Here is a 7,984-nt window from a genome sequence, read left to right as displayed (position 1 = left end):
ACAGAGACCTAAACACACAGGGTGAAAACAGCAATGTGCGGTACAATGGAAATATTGTTGGTTTTTTACAGTCTCTAAATGCAATCATAAACCTGAAAATGAGCATAACATGGGCGCTTTAATTCTCATGTCATTATATCTTAAATCATCATAAACGGCTATAATGGTTACTATCCTGATGCCATAAATACTCATCTGCGGCTGAAAATAGTCCTCAACAAATGCACTACTTCCTGTTTGAGGACAAGAAATGCATAAAGTAAAGAGATGTAATAGGATTTAACTGAACCCATAGAAAAATAAAACCTGTTTTGAAAGATTTACATATTCACTAGGTGGGAATGGGCTTGAAGCCGTTTAATAGAACAGCACAATAAACAGCCTACTATACACTAAAGTGGCAACAAATAGCAAGAAACACTCCATCCTTATTTATGAGTCTTTTTATTTCATAATTGGACGGTTGTCAAAGAAATATTTGACTAGACCTCAGATCCTGACACCAATGCAAAGCAACGAATCCTCTGCATGCAGAACATTGTTTTTTTTTTTTATTTAATATCCGCAACATTTCTCCAGCCAGGATGTACCACAGCCGAACCTGTGATGGCACTGAACATAAGCTTTCAAAACGTATGAAACGAGGGTCTTAGGCGAATCTTTCAGAAACACACTACGCTTTTAATGCTTATTGACCTGTTTTGTGTCTGGAGTACTATGTAGAAGCACCTGGCTGAACCCTCGTGTTTGTGTGTCTGTTATTAACTTTTATTTAGCATTAAGAGCAGCCAGGCCTTTGTCTGTTATTAAAGAGCATTTAAAACAGATGAACTTGAATGTCTATTGCGCTGCCTTTTCTGTTGTTTTTGTTGTATGGTATGAATACCCTGTACGGCGTCCTTGAGTGCCGAGAACGGCGCCTGTAAATATTACCGTTATTCTAATTACTCGCGCTGGGACTGCACGGCGTATGAGGCGCGTCCCCCCGGGTGGCGGATGGGGGGTTACAACGTATGGTGTCGTGGACCAACGCAGTCTAAGGGAAGGACACCCTGACAGAAAACCACTGGCCCTCCAAGCTTGGGGGTTGGGCAGAAGGCCAACAACCTACTCCCGGAAAACAAGCCTGTTACAGAAACAACGGACATCATATTACAAGAACTGGAACGTGACGGTGCAGGCGGGGACACGTGGAGCACAGCACGACGTGCAGCTGCAAACCGAACCCAGTGGAGGAGTGATGTCCAAGCCTTGTGTGCCTCCTGGCACGGAGAGAGTTAAGAGATAAGTTATTATAATTAACTAGTGTGCTGCCTTCTGATACTTAAGGCTCCAGTGCAGGGGTCATCAGCTACATTTTTCCAAGGGCCAGAATCGGTCTGAGCAGACACTCAGGGGACCGGACATTCAAACAAAGAAAATAAAATCTATTTTTACCTAATACACATGTTATTGTTTGATATTTTCACATTCTAACTGAATTCATGTTATTTTATTTTTCATGGATTAGTGTGAGCAAACTCCTAAAAAACATAGAAACTCCATAATGATAACTGGCTCTTTAACTGTCCCACGGTATAAAAAGTTCACGTTATGAGTTTTTTTTTTTTACATTAATCTGCGTTACCCCAGCCTGCCTATGCCCCCCCCCCCCAGTGGCTAGAAATGATAATAGGAGTAAACCGAGCCCTGGGTATCCTGCTCTGCCTTTGAGAAAGGCCTCTGGGGCCCTAATGAGGTCATAAGGGGTAAGGTTACCTCCCCTTTCTCTGCTTTGCCCGCCCAGAGAATTTGGCCCCCCCATGAGAGAAGACTCATGGCTTTCAAACGAGCAAGGTGGCAGTTAGTCAAGGCCACACCCCCCCTATATAAAAGAACTTCACATACAGTATTAGGGGACCACTAAGGTCTATATAAAGAGAACTTCAGATACAGTATTAGGGGACCACTAAGGTCTATATAAAAAGAGAGAACAGACTATAAAAGGACTTCAGAGTATAGGGGACCACAATCTATTATAAAGAGACTTCAATACAGTATTGGGGACCACAAGGTCTATATAAAAGAGACTTCAGATACAGTATTAGGGACCACTAAGGTCTATATAAAAGAGACTTCAGATACAGTATTAGGGGACCATAAGGTCTTATAAAAGAGACTTCAGATACAGTATTAGGACCACTAGGTCTATATAAAAGAGACTTCGATACAGTATGGGGACCACTAAGGTCTAATATAAAGGACTTCAGATACAGTATTAGGGGACCACTAAGGTCTATATAAGAGACTTCAGATACAGTATATGGGACCACTAAGGATACAGTATTAGGGACCACTAAGGTCTATATAAAAGAGACTTCAGATACAGTATTAGGGACCACTAAGGTCTATATAAAGTATCCAAAGAGGACCATGTCATGTGACCTTTAACTAGAAAAAAACCTCAGACTAGGAGGCTGTTCACTGAGGAGTGATGGTTAAATTCTGTGATTCCTGAGACATGGTTGTAGTATGAAGCGTCCTGATTGGTGGAAAATGCTTGCAGAAAGAAAGGACTGTTGTCAGGTAAAATTGTGACTGTCAAAGAGGCTGAAGAGAAATGTTGACGTGGACCAGCCCAGCTTTAATGACGAATGGACTGATGAGCAGGCTCCGTGTCCGTCCTGCAGGACGAGGCCTCATTTGCAATGAAACAAGGTGAGCTGTGTTTGTGTAAACAGCGCGGTGGACAGTGGACTGCCCAGACAGAACAGTATGAAACATCACTTCCCACATGTTTATACCTGTAGACAGGTGAGTGGGCATTGAAATATTGACTTTTTACGCACAAATCTTTTATTGTAGCCTACTTACAGGAACGAGCCTAGTGTTAGTTCATCTGCACCAGCGGCCGTTGGTAATTATCTCTGTATCATTCCCAGTAATGTAATGCACGTTGTGTACACACACCGCTGGGCTCAGCTATGTATGTGTGTGTGTGTGTGTGTGTGTGTGTGTGTGTGTGTGTATGTATGTGTGTGTGTGTGGAGCGCGGGCATCGCTGTACAGAATCCCGGCATGTGACTAGAGATGAGAATACATGGGGCTGGGTTTGTGTTCCACCTGTGTAATGTTACCTGCTGTAAATGCTTGAAATGCTAAATACCAGAACCCATTCTGCGGGGCAGATGTGGCTGCTCCAGTGCCACATAGGGACCCTAATTTCTACTTTGAGTAGGCTTGAAGCTGACAAAAGGGCTCTGAATTTAAGTTTGCATTGAGTTTAGGGCAAAAGTGCTCTGACTGCAATGAGAGAATTTCTGCATGAGATAGAGCGATGATTGGAAAAAAAAATACTTCTGTGAAAAAGCTCAGACGACTGAGCAAATCTAACATGGCATTTTGAGTGTTTGTATTCGATTTCAGTTTTCCTTCTTCAAATATAGCGTTATCTTTTTCAGAGGCTGAAATAAAATGCTACGGAATAGAAAATGAAAAGCAAGCCCAGCATCATCTCTGCCAGTTTTGTGGCAGGAAATCAACACTTAAGATTTTGGCATTAGACAACAGAACCATGAGCTGCAATGACTAAGGAAATCCCAAAGAGCAAAATATGATTTTCTCTGATGGGAAATGTTGAAAATGAGTACTTAAATAAATGTAAATGAACTGTTCTTATACAGCGCTATTCTAGTCTTAACGACTACTCAAAGTACTTTAACACAGTACAGGAACCATTCACACACATTCACACACTGTGGCCGAGGCTGCCGTTAAAACACTCACACACATCTACACACCTGCTCATTAGATAAACACTCACACACATTTACAACCCCAATGGTGCAGCATTAGGGGGAAACTCGGGGTTCAGTATCTTGCCCAAAGGGACGAGGGACTGCAGGGCCAGGGATCGAACCACCAACCTTTTGATTGGCAAGCAACCGCTTAAACATACCTGTGCTATTATGTTGTTATGTTATATCACGCAGCCTTGCTACGCCCTATTATAGAACACTCACAGTTGTCGTTTTGGGAGTCATTGGTTTTACATCTTTGGAGTGTTGGAAGCACACATTATTTAAGGAAGGTTAAGGTTACTCTAAATCTTGAGCCTTAACGTGATAAAAGTGGGAATTTAGGCTCTCCTTAAACTATAACAGACTTTTAGTATGATTGGTGGCTGTTTGCCTTAAGATGCGTCATGTCTTCAGCTCATAATTCATCCTCCTTTCCCTGACCTCCTCTGCTGAGTCAAACTGAGCACAGATGATGGATTTTCTCCAAGGATGGTTTTTAACCTTCAACAATCCAACTATCAACGCATTAAAAACCAAAAGTGTCTCCTAAATTGAAAGCAGAAGCATTAGCACAACACAGTGCAAACACCACGGCTGGAGATAATTCATCAGTGATCTTTCTGACACACTACGCTGAGAGAAGAGATTCGGGAGGGGAGAGAATTTGATTTGATTTGATTTAGCTGAAACAGACTGAAAACATTTACTCAGTCGAGCCTCTGGGTGTCTGAGCTGCAATAATAGAATGTGTTCTTTGGAAAGCCTAAAAAATAATTAATTGTATTTTCATTTGAGATTAAATTGAGCAATATAATCTTTAGCGGATATGAAAGCAATGAAAAGAGAAGAAGTGTATCTAGCTCATGAATGAGAAACTGTGGAAAAGCACAATCTAATCATGTTGTGATTCTTTGATGAGAAATAAATGAGTGTAAATAAATCAATCTAAACTATGAAATGGATAAGAAATGAGGAGCAGCTCCTGAAAAGTTGCCTATAAACTCATTGCATTTCACAGAGAGAGTTGAGATTACGTGCGGTTCTTTTGCTCATAATGTTCTCATTTTATTTGTAATGAAGTCTGACTGGTATTACAGAGGCATGGCTCGGTTTGATGTAAAAATAATAGTCATGGGGGTGTCAGATGGCCCAACCTGTCCCCACTCCCAACTGTCCTGACACTCGGTCAGTGTCTCTCAGCGTCAGATACGCAACAATCCCCCTTCAGCGTCTGTATGGAACACCCCGGGCAGAGCCGCAGCTCCACCCTGGCGCTGTCAGATGACGTGGTATTAAGAGAAACAACGCTAGAGAGTAGTATGAAAGACCCCGAATCAGCATAAGGAGGTGTGTATGGGGGGTGGATAGGTCAAACCACACAGGATTTTCACCCAGGAGACCGGGGCTCATATCCTGTTCTTGTCCCGCGTGTCACTGAAACATACATTTTATAATTTATGACTAATGTAAAGTAAAGACTTGCTTCAGTCTGTGTTCAATAAGCACATCTGCTGATGTTTTAAGTAAATCAAATCTGATTAAAGTCAATTTTAGCCAGGCGCCCGGATAGCTGAGTTGGTAGAGCGGATGCCCATATAAGGGTTTACTCCTCCATGCAGCGGGCCCTGGTTTGCCTCCGACCTGTGGCCCTTTGCTGCATGTAATTCCCCCCCTCCCTCCCCTTTCATGTCTTCAGCTTTCCTGTCAAATAAAAAACGCTGAGAATGGCCCAAAGAATAATCTACAACAACAAAAAAATCATTTTAGATGTAGGAAGTACCTCATCGATATTTGTCCCTCTCTACGGTCGAACAGTTACCTCGAGAAAAAGACAGCAACAATCTCCTAAGGTTCATTTTGACCTGTTAATGGGACTGAAGGTGGACTTCAGCTTTAGACAGTGATCCATTCACATAGAAAGTTCAGGAAAAAAGGTCTGATAGATGTGTGTTGGACTGTGTCTGTATATTTACTTTGTGTGTGTGTGTGTGTGTTTTTAAAAGAGCACATGGAACATGTCTGCACTAATGAGTTCTTTTCTTGGACCTGGCAGGCTTTGGCCAAGATCTGCTAGCTTATTGTGTGTGTGTGTGTGTGTGTGTGTGTGTGTGTGTGTGTGTGTGTGTGTTCTGACAGTGTGTCACCTCTGGGTGTCATTCCAGGTGATACCGCCAAGGAGAGCAGCCTTTACAGCCATCCCGCAGAGCCACCGCCTGCTCTTAACAAGGACACAAAGGCACGCAGATGCAACAACGCACACACACACACACACACACACAAACCTTTTCCATCCAAGTCTAGTGCACAGAAGCAATAACCTCGTACATTTCAGTGTCATTTTTACTGACAGTAATTTATCTTCATTGTTAAAGTCATAAAATCTGAAGAACAACTGTGAGAAAGTCAGACTACCATTAAATGTCTTCACACCCAAGAAGACTGGCAACATGCACACACCCTCAGAGGACCCGATTTTAACGATCTACGTGCACGGCGTGAAGCGCATGGCACAGGTGTGTTAAGGGCGTGTCCAAATCAGCTTTTGCTAGTTTGACGGCAGAAAAAAAGGTCTGTGTGCCGGGCGGTTCAAAATGGTGTTGCTTACTGTCTTCATTAATCAGAGGTGATCCAGAATGCAGAATGCACATGAACACACCTCCCTGTAAGACCAGCACGCCCAGAATGCACCTGAACACACCTCCCTGTAAGACCAGCACACCCATGGGCGCACAGATGGGCGCAGGTCCATTTCCTATTTAAACAACATGATCTTAAAATAACAAAAGACACTTCGGGAGTGGCGCCGCGCTGCACCGGGTGCGAGGTAGGGCCCTGATTCTCTGTTGGCCAACACAAACACACACAAACACACACAAACACACACACACACACACACACAATTTCATCCTGCGAAGATACATTCTCTCATAATAGAGCACTTTTCTGAGGGAAAAAAGGGTTTCAAGTCTCTTAAACTCTACTGGATTTCTCAAAAGAAAAAGAAGAAAAAAAATAGTGTGTGATGAAGTGTAAAATAGAGGAGAGAAAAGAGAGAAAGCGTAGCAGTGAACAGGCGGACGATGACAAGCTGCCTGTCAGAAAACACAGGGATCATATCGTCCGTAACATTATCCAGGAACCATTCTCCTGCAGTCACACATGACTGATGAGGGAGGGGGGGAAAAAATTCAACTTGTCTTTTCTCTAATCCTCACACTTTTCTTTATGGTAGGAAATTAACGGCCTCTTACGTAGGACACGTCCTCACACACACACACACACACACACACACACACACACACACACACTTGTCTGCTCACCACACTCATCCCTGAGCAGTGCTTTTATCATCACCCTGTAAGTAGCAGCGGTAAAATTGCTTAATTAAAGCATGAATGTTTAATAATCCCTCAGGCTGCTTGGAGAGGGACCTGAGAAGACAGGCAGCCTCGAGGAGACAGACAATTCCTCATCTTGCGTCGTGCTGACTTTTAAGTTCAAGTGAGTCCTTTGATAGAGAGCAGGTGGAGCTGGTAAATGCCAGAAATTTCATGAGCGGCAAGGTCAAAGCCTCGGACTGCTTTAAAATGCTAAGTTGTTCACTTCTGTAGTGGCTGCTAATGTCGTAGCCTACCCTTAACCCCAGGCTGGATTTACGTGATGTTCACTGCTTGTAATACTGCCTTAGTTGCTAAATGCATGGACCCATTGGGCAACATGGTGGCCGAATGGTTAGCACTGTAGCCTCACAAATCTCGTTTTTTATTATACCAACAATTGTATAGCTGTATATAGCGGGACGCCTTGGGTTCAGGAGACGTAACACATGGGACACGGTCCCCGCTTTCCTGGGTGAAAAGTCCTGTGTTGCTTGCCCCCCCACCCTCGTAGAATGCTATGTCCTCTTCTCTTTTCAGAATTGTGCTGTGATCACGAAAGATGTTTCCCATTGAAATACATTTTTTTAAAACGTGCTGACCATCACAAAGAAACCGACTAAGACGTGTTTGTGCACACATATCAAATAAAGAAGAATAAATGACGTGACCATTTCATGAACTGCTGTGAGACTGAGTTGGTAACGTACTGACATTATCCCCCATATGATGTCAAGGCTCCGTCAAAACCATCATTCATAATTGGCAACGCAGCTAAAAGCCTCTTTGCAGCTGCTGATTTATCTCCTTTATTCTTTTACATTTTTA

At 43.0% G+C, this 7,984-nt stretch overlaps 1 protein-coding gene and 2 long non-coding RNA genes across 11 annotated transcripts in view; 1 reads left to right on the top strand and 2 right to left on the bottom strand.

Moving 5' to 3' along the window:
• The window catches only part of LOC116690627 (uncharacterized), a 23,729-nt gene extending 15,949 nt beyond the window's left edge, over positions 1-7,780 (top strand). The window contains exon 3 of the long non-coding RNA XR_004332315.1: positions 7,697-7,780. This is a non-coding gene — a long non-coding RNA (uncharacterized LOC116690627). The remainder of the gene's footprint in view (positions 1-7,696) is intronic.
• Positions 1-7,984, bottom strand: part of adgrb1a (adhesion G protein-coupled receptor B1a) — a 196,687-nt gene that overhangs the window by 125,854 nt on the left and 62,849 nt on the right. The gene's annotated exons all lie outside the window — the stretch shown is intronic.
• Positions 1,491-2,639, bottom strand: LOC116690614 (uncharacterized). Its single transcript, XR_004332303.1, has 2 exons — positions 2,425-2,639; positions 1,491-1,559 (listed from the first exon to the last, which is right to left on the bottom strand). It is a non-coding gene; the product is annotated as an uncharacterized LOC116690614 (long non-coding RNA).

The sequence above is a fragment of the Etheostoma spectabile genome, chromosome 6, assembly GCF_008692095.1.
Source record: "Etheostoma spectabile isolate EspeVRDwgs_2016 chromosome 6, UIUC_Espe_1.0, whole genome shotgun sequence".
NCBI lineage: Eukaryota > Metazoa > Chordata > Actinopteri > Perciformes > Percidae > Etheostoma > Etheostoma spectabile.
This window is presented reverse-complemented; position numbering and strand designations above follow the sequence as displayed.